Source organism: Urocitellus parryii, chromosome 1, assembly GCF_045843805.1.
Source record: "Urocitellus parryii isolate mUroPar1 chromosome 1, mUroPar1.hap1, whole genome shotgun sequence".
In the NCBI taxonomy this organism is placed as follows: Eukaryota; Metazoa; Chordata; class Mammalia; order Rodentia; family Sciuridae; genus Urocitellus; species Urocitellus parryii.
Genome location: NC_135531.1, coordinates 158897023 through 158916834, shown reverse-complemented (window position 1 = coordinate 158916834; position 19812 = coordinate 158897023). Strand labels below are relative to the sequence as shown.

At 38.4% G+C, this 19812-nt stretch overlaps 1 protein-coding gene and 1 non-coding gene across 8 annotated transcripts in view; both read left to right on the top strand.

Annotated features, from left to right (window-relative positions):
- The window catches only part of Fbxw11 (F-box and WD repeat domain containing 11), a 121512-nt gene that overhangs the window by 2445 nt on the left and 99255 nt on the right, over nt 1–19812 (top strand). For 2 of the 7 annotated variants that reach the window (XM_026401307.2, XM_026401305.2), the window contains exon 2: nt 7575–7736. The exons of the other annotated variants lie outside the window; for them this stretch is intronic. The gene's annotated coding sequence lies outside the window, so the exon portion shown is untranslated. The remainder of the gene's footprint in view (nt 1–7574; nt 7737–19812) is intronic. 7 annotated transcript variants of the gene reach the window in all.
- Trnaa-cgc (transfer RNA alanine (anticodon CGC)) lies at nt 1317–1384 on the top strand. The gene has a single exon. It is a non-coding gene; the product is annotated as a tRNA-Ala (tRNA).

The window sequence follows — 19812 nt, the reverse complement described above, 5'->3', positions numbered from 1 at the left end:
GGTTCAATCCCTAGCAACCCCCCCCCAAAAAAAAAAAGTTTTGATTTTATATGATAGTAATTGTTTCTGGACTGAAAAGAGATTTCAACCATCTAAGCATATTGTAAACAAGGATTTAAATTAAGATTCTTATAAAATTTAACAAAAGAGTTTCATAGTTACTATCAATTTAAAAATATCTTTTCATTTAAGTGTTTTGTTAGTTCCTGAAAAGGATATTAGATAAGAGACTTGGATGACCCTTCTCATAAACATGTATGTGTTTATGTTAGTGTAATAGATGACACAGGTGCTTAACCCACTGATTGAGTAAATCCAGGATCAAATGCAGAATGATAATGCCTTACAGTCCAATTGCATGTGGCTTTAGTATTCACTACATTTTTTTTCCCTTTAATGGTTATCTTCTTTTTTTATTGATTTTATTATTTTTTTAAATACATGACAGCAGTGGAATGCATTACAATTCTTATTACACATAGAGTACAATTTTTCGTATCTCTGTATATAAAGTAAGTTCACGTCAATTTTTGCGTTTTTACATTTGTACTTTGTTTTTTTTGCATTACAATTCTTTTTTAAATTTTTTTTTTGTTGTTGTAGTTGGACAAATACCTTTATTTTTATTTTTATGTGGTGCTGAGGATCGAACCCAGGGCCTTGCACATGCTCGTGGAGCACTCTACCTCTGAGCCACCACCTCAGCCCATATTACAATTCTTAATACACATATATACCACAATTTTTCATATCTGTTTGTATATAAAGTTCACTACATTTAAATTACAATTTTCAGAAGTAGATTTAAAAAAAATTTTTATATTGGTTTTAATATAGCATGATTGAAGAAGGGGAATGGTTAAACTGATGGTATTTTGGGAGCCCAGAGCATGAAATTTATTTTAGATTTTTATTAGATAGTTTCAGAATAATTTTATTAGCCAAAAATTTGTAATTATAGTATTCAGTGGTTAACAAGATCATTTTCATGTGATGTTCTAGGACGTGCTATATTAAAAAGAGGAACACGTTTCTACTTCTCCATTTCTTAATCTCATCCCTCTACTTTCTTTGTTGATTTTTCTTTTTTGCACTTTTGAGAAGATTTTACTTTTTTTTTTTTTTTTAAGTGCTGAGGATGGAACCCAGGCCTGGTGATCCAACCCCAGGCCTCTCACATGCTAGGCAAGCACTCTACCACTGATCATTTATTACTGGATTAGTAGAAAATAAAGCTAGTTATGGTTATGGTTGAGGGTGGGGACATAGATTAGTGGTAGAATGCATTTAGGAGTCCGTGAGTTCAGGGCTGGGGATATAGCTCAGTTGGTAGAGTGCTTGCCTCGCATGCACAAGGACCTGGGTTCAATCCCCAGCATCAAAAAAAAAAAAAAAAAAAAAGTCCTTCAGTTCAATTCTAGCACTCCCCCTCCCCCCCAAAAAATATATATGTATGTACACACATATACATATATATAGTAGAATAATTAAATCTCCAGATTTCATCTACCCTCTTGTGATTATTCCTTCTTGAGGCCTAGGTACAGTAAAGATGCTTCTCCCCGTAACCTTTGGCATAGGAGTCAGGCTTTAGTTGTCTCAATCAAAAGCTTATAGTCTCTACTAAATTTTCAGTTGCTGGTAGTGAATAATATAACCACCACATGACTTTCATGACCTTATATTGGCCCAGTGCTTTACCTATTTTGTAGGCCTGTTTTTCAAATTTCCAACTTTGGTACTGTCAGCTGTATTATGAGTGAAATAGAAGAGTGGTAATCCATTTTGGAAATATAGAAAATTCCTGGTAGGCTTTGCTGGAAAGAATGCAGACTGTGCATTATGTATCATGTATTTATTAACTCATGAGTTAGGAATAGGATTTGATGTTCAGTCACTCATCAGTAGAAAGCACTCACAAGAACTGCTGATTGGGAGAGAAAAATGGTTAGTCTTTTACATCAAGAAAATTGATGTAAAAAGTCTAGAAACTAATCCTGCTTTTTTCTTTGTTTTCTTTTTTCCTGGGGTGCTGAGGATTGAACCCAGGGCTTTGTGCATGGGAGGCAAGCACTCTTCCAACCAAGCTATATCTCTAGCCTTAAACCTGCTTTCTTTATGGGTGTGAGGGGATCTCTTTTCCCTTTGCACAATTAATGGATGAGCTATACTCCATTATTAGATGATGAATGATTCCTCTGTGTTAAGTGACCTTATGTGAGTCATTTCCTTTCTGTGTTATCTCTAAAGTGGTTGAATTGTTGAATGAAGTAATATAGATTAAAATACATTAGTCCTTATTAAAGTGTGATATAAATGCTATTTTTAGAGTTGCTGAAGTACAGGCAGATCACAGGGCCAAGGAGATAAAAGAAACTGATAAGAAAAGTTATTGGGAATTTTCGCCTCTCTTTTTGGATCCTTTTTTCCCCTTCCCTCTTGGTGACTTTCTAAGTGATGAAAGTGGATTGTCTAGTGACTCTATCAAGAAATTGGATTTTTGTTACCATAATTTGTCCTCATATATCTGCAGTGGTGTGCTGATTTCCCAAATGCAGATTTTTTTTAACATCTCTGTTTGTATGTGGTGCTGAGGATCGAACTCGGGCCGCATGCATGCCAGGCTTGAGCCACATCCCCAGCCCCCAAATGCAGATTAAATAGATACAGATTTCAGTGGGGGTTCAAATGAAATAAACCACATATATATTTATAGATCTCATTGACCTGCCTAAAGAAGCTATACCTAAAATACTGATGTATTTGTCTGATTTTGAAGTAGATTACATGTCCTTTCAGATTTGATGAGGATAAACATGTTCCTGAACTCAGGTCTTGGTCTACTGATACTCTATTTTACATATCCCAGAGAAATTACCAGGCCATTGTACAGCACATACACTCCTCTGAGCAGTGCCATTTGGGCCTCTGAATTCAAGAAACAAAGTGTTTTTCTTTGTGAGCTCTTGGGATCCTAGGTCTTCCTTGTGATATTTGCCCTTTATGGGAAAGAAAGCATTTCCGGTCCTAGTGATTCTACATCTGATCTTCCTTCAGATCTCAATCTCCCTTCTGGTTTTTCCCCCTGATTTTCTTCACTCAATTCTGTTTTCCAGTTGAAGATTGGAGGACTATGGTCCTCCAAATTCTGTTCATGATATTTCCTGTGACAGCAGTGGTGTGAACTGATTTAAGAGGTGGCTCTCCGGCCAAATTGGCTTAGGTCACATCTCAGCAATCTTCTCTTATACTTATGCTGATAAAATCCTATCAACCCACAAAACACAACAGATGCCACCTCTTTTGATGTCAGTTATATTACAGTGGCTGATACCAACTTGCTTTATATCTGTAGCACTGTGTACCTAGTAATCATTCCCTTTAATTAAATGAAGGAATTCTGGCACTGTGTATTCGTCTTGTAGTACTTAACATCCTCTGGACTAAGAATTGGGATCTTTATTCATCTTCCTGTGGCACATGACTCCTTCATACACACAGTGCATTCTTACAGGTGTTCAGTAAATGTTGAACTGAGTTTTCCTGGTGATTGTTTTCACATATTATGCTTTCTGCCTTTATCTTAGTCATCTTGTCTTTTGGAAATTTTCATCTATGTTACTAATTTCTCACAGTAATCTTAATTTTTATGGGATTCATCACATCTTACTGAATATTACAGAAATTTGTGATTGTGTTACATTACTTTCCTGAGGCTGTATCTGACAATCCTTTTACTCCTTCACAATGCTAAACACATATGTGGGTGATCAGTAGGTATTTATTGATTTAAATTAATGTTAGCCATTTTTTTTCATGCTATGAAACCTTTTAAGATTTCCTTTTGATTTAAGATAAGATAGAGATGAATAGAGGAGAAAGACTAGTGAGGGAAAGTGGCAGATGTTGGGCGGAGCACGGGATGTTCAGACACATTTCAAACATGATTTGCAGTGTTACACAATGCAGATTGATTTACATACATCCCATAGTGATTGCTAGCAAAGAATTGAGGAAACCAAGTTGCTTTTATGTCTTCGTGAATTTGTTGAATAACCCTACGTGTTCTCTGACCTTAAAAAACATGGTTTAGTAGCAGAAAGGGCATGGGCTGTAGAGTGACACCTGAGCTCCTATCCTTCTCTGTCACTGTGAGCTATGTGGCCTTCCAGGAAACCCTTTTGTGGTGCTTTTGACTGTCTGTATGTGTAAGGAGACTAGGGTAGTGCTCCAGGTTGTTGGAGAGCTGTCAGGGAAGGACCTTGCAGAGTTTGCTTTTCAGCAGTGCTGCCTTTCTAACTTGACTGCAAGTACGGGGACCATATTTTGTGAAGCAAAATCAAGACAGATGGTGTGGAAAGGTTTTAATTTTTTCACTTGAGTTGAGCATGTATTTATTTGTAAAGCTTTACAGAGGCCTAACATTTCCTTGCTTTTAGCCCATATATTTAATAAGCCATCTTTGGGGGAAATGATGAAATCACATTGTATTGCTACTAGTTTGGAAATTCTGGGAGGTATTGTTATGGTTGGACGCATCAATTTGGCCTGATTAGATCTCTGTGGTAACTACAGCAAGAACCCACTGAGCTGTTTTAGGTATCATGGTAGAAAGAAGCTGTTGATTAGTTTACAAGAACATTAAACACCCTGCTTTAATATTTTGGGAAATTATGGATTTTCAATTTTTTTAAATCCAGTCCTTTTTATTTTTTATTTTAAGACAAGGTCTTAGGGCTTGGAGTGTGGCTCAGTGGTAGAGTGCTTGCCTAGCACATTTGAAGCATTGGGTTTGATCTGCTCAGCATCACATAATAAACAAACAAACAAACAAACAAATAAATAAATACATGTATTGTCCATCTACAACTAGAAGAATATTAAGGAAAAGACAGGGTCTTGCTAAGTTGCTTAGGGCCTTGCTAAGTTGCTGAGGCTGACTTCAAACATGCCATCCTTCTGTCTCAGCCTCCCAAGATTACAGGTGTAATTGTTATAGGTGTTGTGCCTGGTTTGATTTTTGAATTCTGATTTTGAATTCTGATTCTTATCTTAGCAAAGCCGGTGGTTTTGACCTTTAACAGAATAAACAAGATTTCCTTATGAGTTATATTATTGTTCATTGAATTAGTTAACAGTGGGGGGAAAAACCAGTTGGTCAAGAATGAGCTTGTTACACTCTTTTAAGTTTCTGCTTGATTGCAATTGCCTAATAGGAAGTTTGTCTTTGTAAGCAAATGAGACACAACCAGGGAGACTTGACAGTCCAGTAGGGTGTCTCTAACCCTGGTCTTACTGTTTAAGCAAAACTCAAAGATGTAGATTTCTGTGATGTCAGCAGGAAGCATTTTTAGGAAATTCCCGGTCCTGGTTAGTCAACAGTGAAAACCTTCACAGTCTGGAGAGCTGTGAAGTAGGAACAGAGGGCTGCCAGCATGGAATCTGGGGAAAAAGATGAGTCTGCTCATGAGCAGAGAAGGTGCCCATGTGAGTATGAAGAACTAGGAGGCCTAGTGCAAAGCTTTGGACCCAGAGAAGGAAAAGAAAACATTTCAGGAGGGCTCTACTGTTGAGGAAAAGGAACTTGAGTATTTTTAAAATTTATTTAATAATTGAGAACATTTAACTGGTTTTTAGAACTAGTAATGAAATATGCTTTGGTTCTCCAAAATGCCTACTTGAGAGAGACAAAGAAAAAGAGGCTGGGACAGGAAGAACTCAGTCCTGGCACTGCTGTCTGGCATTTGTTGATCTTAGTGTCTCTAGTATGAGGCTTGCCATCAGTTAGGCATTGAAGAAGAAATTAATTTTTTTTTGAAGGAAAGGAGGAAAGATTAACTCAGTACTGAAAAAGGGCCTGAAGAGTCAAGAGATTCAGACATGAATCTGTCAAATTGTGGTTGTGCTTTGCTATCACTTGTTCTGCATTTTGAATATAACAGTAAGTAATACTCTGAGAAAGCATAATATATTGCTTTAGTAATTAACTGTTAGCCATAGCTTACTAGATACTTTTATCAAAATTTGGTTTCCAATTTATTCTTGACTTGAGTAATATCATGGGAGAAACTTATTACTCGTTTTCTTTTTTTGGCCTGGGATTTTACTTATGTGAACTCATTTAAGTTGTATTAAGAGATTTCCATTTGATCGTTACGGTGAGGTTAATATAGGCTGGGATTTCATTGACTTCATTTGCTTTGCCCACAGTGTGAAAGATCATATTGTCTTTAGTCATTGTCTATGGACTGTTAACAAATCTTAAAGTGTGAAAGTTACTTGGGTTCAACTGAATTTGGGATTCTTTGTCACAGACAGACTTTACAGCTAAACACAAGGAATGCTTACACACCATCATAATGTGTTTTGTTTTAGCATTATATTATAGGCCTTAGAATTCTGTGGCTCTTTGGTAATGGAATGCTTTTTTAAGTGGCAAGATCTGGAGAGTTTGCCTCTCAGCATGGCTCAACCGGTTCAGCTAGGCTGGAATTTTTACTCTTGGTGTGTTTCTGTAGTTCTCAGTTCCCATGTTCATTAACTTAGGACTTTCAAAAGTAAAGCTTAGGTCCCAGGAATCCTAGCCTTTCTGATCCTTGGACATGGGGGGGGGGGGTAGTGGTCAAGAGGGGTGTTGGCTCTGCCATCTAGTAGATTGGAGTCTGGGCAAGTTGTTTCTTTCTGTTCTTCTTTGAGAATTAAATACGGGTAATTAAAGTGCAGGGCCTGACCCATTAGCAATAAAGGCAGGTGTTGTTATAATTACTGCAAAAGCATTTTGACAGTAGTGTGGCAGTCGAGGAAGGAGCAAATCTATGTGCAAGTAAATTCAACTTTTACATTTTCTCTTAGTCTTCTTATTGGATGCTTTTTTCTCTTTCATGTAGTTTGTTTATAGTTCAGTCTAAGGGAAGAGTTGGTATGGTAGGAAAAAAATTCATGTAATATGGAATGGACTTAATATTTAAGGGTGTGCCCTAGTTATTTCTTATTGTCCTTAATGATTTTCCCTTGTTTACTTGCTGACTGGCCATTGTTGGGTATTGGCCTTTATTGAATAGAAGTTTACTCTTAAATCCTTCTAAAATGTTTTGTATGGCAGCTCAGGGTTGAGGATTTGGGTGATATGTGAAGATTTGATGTCTTTTGTGTAGCAAACCAAAAGATTGCTTTGAGAGGTGCTAAAGTAAGTATCTTTATTGGGAGGTATTTGAACCCTCCCATCTCATTCATTTTGATTGACAGGCGTTTTGTAATGGTGCTGTCTTAGGAAACAGATAAAGGACACTTCATGTGGATGGTTGGGTCAGTTTTTATTTGCTTTCATTTGGAAATTGCATGCTATTTATTGCAAGTACATACTACCATTAGAGTGGCTTCATTATTTGCCACGGAGTTTCTTGCTGAGGAGGAATGCTGCTGCAGGCCTTTGATGCCAGTAGCTGACTTGGCCTGCGCCTTCTTTCTGTACCTCAGATCCACCATTCCATTGACCCTTCCTTCCATTCCTTGGTGGCTGTCCTTTGCCGCTGGTGCCATGGTGGGTGTATGGATTGCTTTCTGTCTTTCAACAGTTACCGAAGTGCATGTTTGGGATTTTGTTGAAGAAAGCTGGATACAGTAAACGGAAAGAATCTTGGAAGATGCTTGACTGCTGTCTTTTCTCAGACTAGTCTGAAAGGGAGTACCCCCATTCATTCTGGATTGGTGGATCTGAAGTACAAAATATTTTCCAGGTAAGCGATTACCCTGTATTGTTTTGTTTTGTGGAACTCACATCACTAAAAGAAACTTTAAAGAAATCTTTTTCTTTTTGTTTTTCATTATTAGGGGAAGAAAGAAATACTAGATATTTGTGCTTAGTGTGTGTTTGAGTGGGGATCAGGGATGGAACTGCTAGTAAAAAACTTTGTTTCAGTGTAAGAAATGCAATTATAGGCCTAAGTAGTTTTTAGTTATAGTCTAGACAGTACTGTAAATGGATTTTTTTTGGATGGGGGGATAGCTCATATTAAATATGGAACACATGGTCGTTTTGAGGCATCACACAAAATTTACAGGCAATATCTGGTAAAACTACTTTCTGTAGTTACCATGTTAATAGTGGTCTTTTGTCCTTAGGACTCTTGGGAGTCTTCAAAGGAAGTTTTAGCAACTGTAGCAATTGTTATTGAGAGAAGTGCTAAATGCCAGGCCAGTTACAGGCTTTTGCATGTATTTCTTAATTGGCCTAGTGCTTCACCTGTGTTTTAGAGATGTTGAAATGAAGCTGGTGAGCATTAGATAAGGGCAAGTTGCTCAGGGTCATACAGCTAGCGAGTAGCACATCCAGGCTTTACGATTGCATTTGTATTCCCAACACTTTGGGTCCTACCATCTTACTCCATTTACTGAAATTTGTACTTCAACTTCTGGATTTCCAGTTTGATTTTCTGCAGCGACTTTTCACTTCAAGTCGTGTAGGGACATTGTGTGGCACGTGTGGCATGTGGCATTGTGTGGCATGTGACATTTTAATCATGCCTGATGCTCTGCTTGCCTACTGAAAAATCAGAAGTTCTCCAATCCGTTCATCCAGTGAACATAGATGTAATTTAGGGGAGTGTAAGGCAGTGTGTTTAAATGTCAAAAAGTGCTTTATAAAAAAGTATCATTTGGTCTAGTGAATTCAAACCTGTGTCTTCTCAGTTCATTTTTAGTGTTTATTGGTTATTTAAATAGCTCATTTGCTCAATTTTGCCATGTGATTTGTCAGGCAGCTGTTTTGACAACATAACTTTGGTATTTAATATTCTCTCTAGATTACTTCATACCCTATAATCTTATATAATTTTCTTTTTGACCCATATTCTGACTTTGTGATCCTTGTTTTAGTTTAATTTCTTTGTATTTGCTAATATTTCTTCTTGGTGACACTTTTTATACTTGTCACCTGAGGGCTGTTGGAGGGGTGGCAGGGGTGGCGGAGGCGGCGCGGCGGCGACAATAGTACCAGTAGAAATAATGGTAGATAACGACAACTGGGTGCTTCCTATCTGTGGAGCATGGTTTATTCCTTTTTTTAAAAAAGTATTTTTTTTTTAGTTGTAGATGGACACAATACCTTTATTTTATTTATTTTTATGTGGTGCTGAGGATCAAACCTAGTGCTTCACACACACATGTGAGGCAAGTGCTCTGCCACTGAGCCGCAGCCCAGCCCTGATTTATTTTCTTTTAAACTCATTTTGTCTTTATGGTTACCTGATAAGGTAGGTTCTACTTAACTGATGAGGAAACTGAAGAATAGAATAGTTAAATAACATGCTCAGGGCCCCACGTCTTACAGAAGTAAATTGAGGTTTGGATCCGGGCATCTGGCACAGAGAACAGACTTCCAGCCTCTCTGCTGTTCTGCCTCCAAGTTAGAGGATTGTTCAGAGCAGATAGAGGAACTGAGATCCTGAAAACTGAAACTCTGTGGTGTTCTGACTCAGCAGTCATTGCCAAGGCAAAGGAAGCAGTTGAATGTGTATTTCTTACCTACTTAGAAGGGCGCAGGTTCTGTATCAGCATTTAGGCTATTAGGCTGTTTCCCAAGAGAACGCATAGGAAGTTAGTTGAGGTTCTGTTTCAAAATTGTGCTCTGCAACAAAACCTTCTGTTGTGACCAATATTTAGTATTGGCCTGGGATTGTGCCTCGACAGTAGAGCACTCGCCTAGCATGTGTGAGGCCCTGGGTTTGATCCCCCACACCTCCACACCCCCACAAAAAAAAAAAAAAAAAAGAAAGAAAGAAAATAAAGAAAGAGAAAGAAATATTCAGTATCTGTGTTCTTCAGTGTGGCAGTGACTAGTCACATGTGGTAATTTTTGAAATGTGGCTCTGCAACTCAGTACCTGAATCCTACATTTTACTTAATTAAATTTTAGAATTTATTATCATCCTAGATTTGGTCCTTGGTTAGCATCCTCAGAAAATCTGATCTGATTAGCATGCTCAGAGCAGCTTCTTATTCCAGAGTTGTACTAATATAGTAACCATCCTTACAAGACTGATGGGGAAAACCAGAATTCTAATTTATGAGTTGACAATGATGTACGTGTATTGGCATGATGAGTATGTTCTTTTACTAGTGGACAGATTTGCTTACTAGATCTTAACTTATATGGCAGCTTAATTGAGAGAAACCTTCAGACTTAAGCCAAATGATTGCAGCCCTGTCCTTCTGTAGGTAAACTTTACCTAGTAGTCATCTTATGAACTCAGCTGGGGAGGTGAGATATCTGCTAGTTGATTGAGACAACCCCATTCAGTTTATTCTAGGAATGGATGTTTTTTCTTAATGGCAAAACCTCTTTTTCTTCTCAGCTTGCTTTTGCTTCCCAGATCTTTCTCTGATTAAGGCCATTCATTTTTAGATAAGTCAGTATATTCAGCTTGAACGCACTCTTTTTTTTTTTTTTTTTTGAGAGAGAGAGAGAGAGAGAGAGAATTTTAATATTTTTTTTTTTTAGTTTTCGGCGGACACAACATTTTTGTTTGTATGTGATGCTGAGGATCGAACCCGGGCCGCACGCATGCCAGGCGAGCACGCTACCGCTTGAGCCACATCCCCAGCCCTTGAATACACTCTTAACTTACAAGTCTGAGAGCCCTTTTGTTTTCCTTAAGGTTTCTTCATCATTGCTGTGACTCATTTTGTATTGCTTTCAACTCTAAGAAAACAGTTGAAATTTCTTTGCTTTCCTGTGGCCTCTTTATACTAGCTTATTTAATGTGGTCATACAGTACCTTGTAGAATAGCGACATGTTCAGAAGGCTATATGTCTGGTGTAGATTCTGTTTGCATTGCATCATGTTATTAAATAGTGCTTGTTTTTATCATTACTTTGGGACTTGTTATTCTCTTTCTGTTTTTGAAGTAGAAAGAGTAACATAACCAACTTTGTATTTTAGGAAGTTAATTTTAGCAGGTATATACCAAAGATGGATTGGGGAGACTTGAAGGCAGGAAGACCTCTGGTCTACTGAGCAGTGATGAAGGTGAACCAGAGCACTGTCAGTGAGGATGATGAGGATGGGCTAGGTTTGGAAAGGCTGGAGTAGAAGGAGAGATTAGGAACGAACAATAGTGTGACTCTTTAGTTTTTGGCTTGGGCAGCTGAATGAATTTTTTTTTTTTCCCTCCAGGGTAGGAAATACTAGTGGAAGAGATTGGGGAAGAAGAAGGAATGAGTTCACTTTGGGTTGCAGTGAACTTGAGTTTCTTGTGGGTAAATAGCCTCAAGCAGAGTATCTAATAGGAATATTGGTTTGGAGCTCACCAAAGAGGGCAGGGTGAGAAATATTTGAGAGTTTCTAGCCTCAGTGGTAGCTACTTTTTACCTTAGTTCAGGTAACGTGATTGTTCAAATGCAGATTGGAGAATATATACATTGGTTATGGGCATGTCAACATAAAAGGGTGGGCTACCAGAGCTACGGGATCAGAACCTGAGAGTGTACATGATATTGACTGAGAGGTCTTCTTACCGATCTCTCCTTTTCATTCTGACCTGGGAATTCTGTTACAACCAACTACTGCCCATTCCTAGTGAACAAATTAGGTCTTTGTACTTGGGTTGTGATTTTTTTTCTTCCATTTAATTACTAGAAGCACAGTTTTTGAAATGTGTTTTTATTTTATTTATTTTTAATATTTATTTTTTAGTTGTAGTTGGACACAATACCTTCATTTTATTTATTTATTTTTATGTGGTGCTAAGGATTGAACCCAGGGCCTTGCACATGCTAGGTGAGTGCTCTACTGCTTAGCCACAAGCCCAGCCCCTGAAATGTGTTTTTAAAAACTCAAGAGTTGTCTTTATACAATTTATGTACATTTGCAGAAATTCAATTTTATGCATGTGATTACAAAAACAAGAGAAAAAGAATCTAAACAGAGTTAAAAGAATCTAAATAGAAACTTGCCCTTCTCTCAGCCTAAATTCTCAATTGCTTTTTATTTAGCTGTGATTATGGTATTTTGTCCCCGCCCTCCCACCATGGTTGACCTGTGGCCTCATACATGCTAGGCAAGTGCTTTCCTTCCCAGCCCTTTATTTTTAATTTTTTGAGACAGGGTGTTTCTAAGTTGCCCAGACTGGGCTCAAACTTGGGATCCTCTTGGCTCACCTTCCAGAGTAGCTAGGATTATATATAGCATGCATCAATGCACCTGTTAAGAAACACTTTTTTTATACCATAGTCTGAGGCCCAAATACAAGCAATTTTACCTATTGTCAGTTGAAGAAACAGTGAACTGTTCCAGAATTAGGGTGAAAATTAGCTGCATTGGAATTATTGAGATGCTGTGCTGGTCTCCAGTGTGGCAGGGATTTTTAAGCAGATCTTTACTATATTCTGCTTTCACTATATATACTTACTTCAGACTCCAATGGAGACAGGAGTTCATTACAGCTAATGAACTCATCAATCAATACTTGAAAAAATTTTTTGAATGAAATATATCTGTGACACAAAATTTAATACAAATAGGAAGTACTTAGCAAATGAAAAAAAGTCTTCTACATTTCTGTGTAACCTTCCTCTATATGTCTCTATACACTGATCTGCACCTTGATTTTTATTTATGTACTTCTAGTTGTAGATGGACATAATAACCCCACCTATTTATTTATTTATTTTTGTGGTGCTGGGGATTGAACCCAGGGCTTGTGCATGCAAGGCAACCACTCTACCAACTGAGATATATCCCCAGCCCTATGACTTTATTTATTTATTTAAAAAATATTTTTCTTTTTAGTTGTAGTGGACACAATATATTTATTTTTATGTGGTGCTGAGGATTGAACCCAGTGAGTGCCTCACACATGTGAGGCAGGTGCTCTACCACTGAGCTACAGCCCCAGTCCTATTTTATTTATTGTGTGGTGCTGAGGGTCGAACCCCAGCACCTTACACGTGCTAGGCAAGTGCACTACCACTGCCACTACCCCAGGACTCTCCCCGCCTTTTTAATATAAAACATGATTAATCATCTTCCATATCCATTTCCAAAGAGCTTTCATGTTTTGTTGAGGTGATCATTTAAAAGGTATGTGTTGATTTATTATACACATAAATCATGTTTTGTGTAACTAGTCTGTACTGATGCATATGTGGGTTATTTCCTGTCTTTTGCTATTAAATGTGATGTTATAAGGAATAACTTTATGTCATTTCACACATGAAGGAGACAGTACAGATATGTTCAGGGCAGATTCTTGGAGGAGGCATTCTGAAAAGACTCTTTGGGATATTGGCATAGCTCAGAGGTAGAGCACTGTCCCCTCATGTGCAAGGCCCTGGGCTTAATCTCTAACATGGTGAAAGAAACTTAGTCAAGTTTAAATTTTCCCAGCTGTCCCATGAATGTCTTCTGTAGCACCTCCTTCCTCTCAAAAAGCCCCAAACCATACAGAGTGCAGGATCCATGCAGAGTGAATTTAGTTGTGCATTTTTACTGTCTTTTAATTCAGAATAGTTTCTTACCTTTTTCCTCTTTTCCTGGTATTAATTTCTTTGAAGAGCCCAGTTCAGTTAGTTCTCATACAGGACGTGCAGCCTTCTGTATTCATTTGAGTATTTCTTCATAGTATCATTTAACTTGTATCTGTCGCTCCCATACCTCCTGTAAGCTGGACGTTTGGTAAGATGTATCCATGCGACACATTTTGGCAGGAGTGCTTCCTCATAGGTGAAGGCCTCTGATGTTGAGTCACACCAGGGGGCACTTACTGTCAGGCTGTCTCTTTAGGGGCTGTGCTAAACTCAATCCCACTGCTACGGTGACAGTAGCCACATCTCTTCATATTGAATGTACAAATTTGTGTTATTAGAGAGGAATCTATGGGACACTATTTTGGCACCTCATAAATACCCTTTTCATTTACAACTATTTACCCAGTGATGTCAGCATCCTAATACTGAAGTCCGTTATTACAATGTGAGTTACAAGATTGTGGTATTCTTATTGTCCTTCATTCTACGTTTGTGAACTAGCATTCACAGGGTTTCTCCACTTTCCTTGTCTGTGTCACCATACCCGTGGGCTTTTGTTAATTCAGCATGCTAGCAATCAGATATGATCTTTACTGATGCTCGGATTGTTCCAGATTTGGCTAATGAGGGCCCCTTCTAGGTAACTCTTGGTCCTTTATTTATTTGTTTTGTCAGTTGCTGGGGATAGAATCCTGCTTCCTTTTTCCAGGACCCCCTAGTCTTTGTGTATTTCCTGGCTTTTTGGCACAGGATGTCCCAGGCTCACCTTGTGCTTTCCTGCAGAGTTGGACCAGCTGTTTCTCCAAGAGGCTTCTAGTTCTTTTTAGTCCCCAGTGATTTCCTATTAGGAACCCAAATCATTGTGGTGAGTTGTCCCTGCCTCTACACCCTATGTTGTTTGGCTTCAAGTTCAGTTTTACTTGAAGCCTGTGATTGTGAAAATGGAAGGGAGCTTATTGATACAATGGCCATCAAATTGTGGTGCACATTGTTACATGAATGGTCAGTTTCATTCATTCGTTATTAAGCATGTACTCTATTCTAGACACTCTGATAATATAGGAATTCAGAACAGAAGCAGGTGCACACTTTGCTTCCAGTTGTTCTGCAGTCTTTTATATAAAAAATTATAGCATTATGTGAAAACTGGTAAGGATCATGAGAAGTAGTCATACAGGTTATGGGAGTTAGAAAAAAGGAAATTTCATGAGGAACTTTTTTAATATATATTTTTTAGTTGTAGATGGACACAATACATTTATTTTATTTATTTATTTTTATGTGGTGCTGAGGATTGAACCCAGTGCCTCACACATGCTAGGCAAGTGCTCTACTACTGAGCTCTACAGCCCAGTCCCTCATGAGGGACTTTTTTTTGAAGTTACACTTTGAGGCCTGGACAGAAATTAGACCTGGATGTACTGGGGCGGGGGGTGTCATAGCAAAGATAGCCATGTAAACAGTGTCTGCTAGTCAGTTTGTATGAGGAGGAGCAAGGAAGTGGTTCTGTGAATTGTTGGAGTACAGCTTGTGTGAAGGGACTGAGGTGGATGCATTTGGCATAGTAGATGATGACCACATCTTGGACTTTTTCCTTTAGGTCATAGATTACAGACGGGTAGGTAGCCTATGGATAAAAGAAATCCACAAACATTTTATTTGGTTTGCACATATTTTAAATTTGGGACATTTTATGTCAAAACACTTCTGGTTTTGTTTGAAAACTGGGGCTTGTCATTGCCCTTTTGGGTCAGAGTTTGTATTTTTCTGTTTGTCACTGCCCCATAAGACTGTCCTCACTCTAGTTGATCATAGAAGCTTTTGAGCTTGTGATCCCTGTATAGATCAAAGGAGGTATGAGGGTGGTGGATGTGGCTTGAGAGGGGAGTTGATTATGGAAGTTTGAGCAAATCTGTGCTTTAAAAGATCACTCTGACAGAGATTTTAGAGGCCGGATTAGAACAGGATAAATTGGAGCAGGGAGACTGTTGGAATATTCCAGGAAAGAAATGACAGGCTGGTAACAGATGGTATGAAGAGGAGGAAGTGAGCCGTTTTAGACGTGGAGTGGATAGGTTGTATTGACAGATATGATAGTATATGTGTATATATCAACAAGAGAGTAAATCCTGCTCTCAACACATGGGGTGCTGGGGCTGGGGTCTGCTCAGTGGCAGAGCACTGGCCCAGTGTCTGCAGGCCTCCGCACTATAAAACAGAAGCACAGACGAGGAGTCCTGTTCCTAAGAAGTTTCACATTCATAAATCTTCTGGAAGTTAGCCACTTGTTATAATCTATTGGTTAACTTTGGAAGACAGTAGTGATAGTTTGATGCATTGTTGTCACCATGTAAAGTTGTTTTGTAACATGTGATTAACATATTTGACAAACAATGTTAACTTCAACCTGGCTGTATTTTTGAAAATTGTATATGAAGTAAATATGCTTTTTTTCCTTCTATCACTTTTCTTATAATTATGGAGATAAATTTTCAAATATATTGAATATTTTTAATTTATATATATATATATAAAATCTATTTAATTTTCTCAATCTCTGTAAGTTAATAAAAGAAAGATAGTGAATCTATAAGACCCTGCCCTGTGTGCTTAAAACTGCACCATGTTATGGCCATCTACACTGTAAACATTTTGCTGGAAATCCCTCATCAGTCAGGGCCTGGCTTCCCCGTTGCCAGTGCCTTTATTCTGGATATTTGTATCACCCTCCACTTGACATGGAGTGAAATGAACATGAAGCCCAGAGTCAGGAAATGAACAAAGGTTGTCAAAAGGGCATTCTGCAAGTGTATTTTTATTGTGGATAACATACAATAAAGAACATATATCTGAGGTGCACGGCACAGTGAATTTTTACGTAAGTAAAATAGCATACAGTGTACCACCAACCCCAGGTCAAGTGCACTTCCAGAGCTCTTGAAGGCTTCCTGTGGCCTGTACCTTACCCCATCAGCAGACCCTCCCAAACATCTTGTTCTGATCTCTTTCACTGTCATTTTTTTTAAAAGATGTTTTTAGTTGTAGTTGGATACAGTACCTTTATTTTACTTATCTTATGTGGTGCTGAGGATAGTACCCAGGGCCTTGCACGTGCTAGGTGAGTGCTCTCCTGAGCCACCACCCTAGCCCCATCACTGTCAGTTTTTAAATCATACAGGTTATGCTTGTTTTTGTTCCCCAGTTCATTATTACATTTGTCAAGTTCATCCACTTTGTTTTGTGTAGCTGTAGTTTTTTTCTGGTGTATTATTCTAATGTATGTATAATCCATGGTTTATTTTTTTTTTTAGTTGCTTGAATAATTGGGTTGCTCAATACTTGGCTGTTACTGATAAATATTTGGGTTGCTTCCAATTTTTGCCTGCTATTATGGGTCCCACTTCTAAGGTGGACATAGGCATTTGTTTCTGTTGGATATAAAATACCCAAGAGTACAATCCCCAGGTCAGAGGGTGGGCACATATTTAACCTCAGTAGCTACTGCTGAGTGCCTCTCCAGCGCCTGTGCCGGTTCACACTCCTGTCTCCGAAGGCGAGTTCAGTCATCACTGGTAGTTGTTTCTGTTTAGCCATCCTAATGGGAATGAAGTGGTATTTATATTGTAGTTTTTGTTTGCTTTTTATTTAATTAACCTTTTTATAGTTGACATTCAATAAAATGAACTCATTGTAAGCATGCTGTTTTGGGTTTTGAGAAATATATACACTCATATATCATTAGCACAATCAAAATATGGAACATTTCCATCCCCTCAACAGTTCCCTCCAGGGGAACTTGGCAGTCAGTCATTTGCCCACTTCTGCCCCTACCCCCAAGTAACCTGCTTTCTGCAGCTACAGATCAGTTCAATGCATTCTGGAATTTCACATAGGTGGAGTCACATACCATGTACATAATGCAGGTACTTGGTCATGTTGGATTTATTTTGCTCAGCATATTTTTGAGGTTCATTCTTATTGGTTGTACATTCCTTCTTATTGCTTAGTGCATTAGATGATTACACAACAGTTTGTTTATTCATTCTACTGAGGTGTCTTTAGGTTGTTTCCGGTATTTGATTATTGTGAATAGAACTTGTGTGGATATTTTTATGAGATTTTTTGTGAGGATATTTGTTTTCTCCTAGTCATATCTAGGGGTGGATTTGCTGGAATAGTGTATGTATAAAGGAAAATGCTGTTTTTCTAAACTATAACAAAAAAAAAAAGAACAAAACAAAAATCTAACAATGACTCTGACACTAAGTGTTTGTTTTTGTCCTCACCAAGTAGCTCTCCAATTCTTTGCATGCACTGACTGGTCGTCCTGTAATTCACTGCTGACCTTACCGGAAATTAACCTTGGATCTTTGAAGTTAGAAGATCCCACAGGACTTCCCTCACTTTTAGGCATCAGTTGCAAAACCTCATGATACCACCTATATTTCCTGTGACCCCTTAATGTTCAGTAATTTGCTGTAATGACTCACAGAATTCAGGGAAACATTTATGTTCCTTTGATCAAAGAGTATTATGATGAACACAAATAATTAATCCGATTAAGAGATATCAACGAGGTTGATTCCTCTGGCAGCCAGACCCCATCCTCCAAGAGTCCAATCTCAGGCCTGGTCAAAAGTGGCTTGTTTTGAATTAGAAGTGGTGGTCTGCTCATTCCTATAATTCAGGGAATTCCAAGGGTTTTATAAATTCTCGTGCCAGGGGCAGGGGGTGGAGAGCAGGCATAGCAGGCAGCAGAGGCCAAACATATGTTTAGTTTTTTGAGAAACAGTGGATCTTCCCCCAGGGTGATTGTGCATTCTTACTCTTAGGGCAGCAGTGCACTGTCAGCCTTTTTAACTCTGGCCATTCTGGTAGATGTGAAGTGGTTTCTGATGATGGTTTTAACTTATATTTCCCTAGTGACTAATGATGTTGGCCATCTTTTCATTTGTCTGTTGTCCACTTGAATATAATTTTTAGAGAAGTGCCTGTGAAAGTGCTTTGCCGAGCTACATCCCAGCCTTTTAAAACATTTTATTTGATTGAGACAGAGTCTTGTGAGTTGCCCAGGCTGGTCGCAAACTTTCCATTCTCTTGCCTCAGGCTACCAGGTAGCTGGGATTATCAGCTTGAGCCACTGTGCTCTGCTGTCTTCCAGTCTTTAGTCCTTAAAAAAAATCAAGTTATATCAAAGGTCAAAAAGTTTAAAGATCTCAATAAGAATCAGGCAACACTTCATTTTATTCAGTAGAGTAACTGTGGACATGAGCCAAGCAGAGGAGATTGGTCTTATAGACAGAAAGGGACTGAAGGAAGCAGAAACAGAGCAAAAAGCAGATTGGTCATCTCAGGGAGGGCATCCTTCCTTTTGTAGCGTGGTGACAGGAAGTCAGTGTAGAAAAAGGCATCTGTATATCTCAGTTTACCTTGTTGTGTAGGGATTATGGCAGAGGGAACTTCATTTTCAGGCCAGTTCTAACTGAGGGTGCTTGCCAGTTCTCTCTTGAATCCTGCTTTCTCATCAGGTCAGAGGAGCAGTTCAGCTTGGTGAGATGGAACTTTAGTGTGGGTGACTTTACTTCTTTATTTGGTCTTTTGGGTCCTCAAGTAGGAGCTTATCCCAAAAACAGTGAGCTGTAGTTTTTATTTAACAGTTGTCTTCCTTGGGGGAGTCTGGAAAGGAGTCCTCTGTCAGGTGCACATGGTGTAGTCATGCACTTTGGTGGTCGGAGGTTTTAATATTAAGTCCAATTATTCAAGTTTCTTCATAGAACCTGTTTTTTTTTTTTTGGTGTGTGTGTGTGTGTGTGTGTGTGTGTGTCCTATAATCAAAGTTTTTACCTATTCTCGAGGGCTTGGGGACAGTCTGTTTTCTTCTAGAAATTTTGTAATTTTCTATTCCAAAATAATTGTTTCTTATATTCGAGGTTGGATCAAGGCTCATTTTCCCCCTATGTAGTTATTCAGTTAATTTAGCATCATAATTTACATGTCTGTTAAAAACAATTGCAGAGCAGGGAGTGTAGCTTGGAGGTAGAGCGTGTGTCTAGTATGTGTAGAGGCCTAGGATTCCATGCCTAGTATAGGGAAAATGCAAAATTATTAAAGAAAATCTCCTCTCAAACAAAATCAAAACAAATTTGGTTTAAAAATCTTGATTGTTTTTATTTTGTGATTCTAGAACCACTATTCTACTTTTTGAAAGTAGAATAATTGTTTTAATGAGCTGAGCAGAGGAGATTGGTTTCATAGATAGAGGGGGTTTCATAGATAGAGGCAGAAAG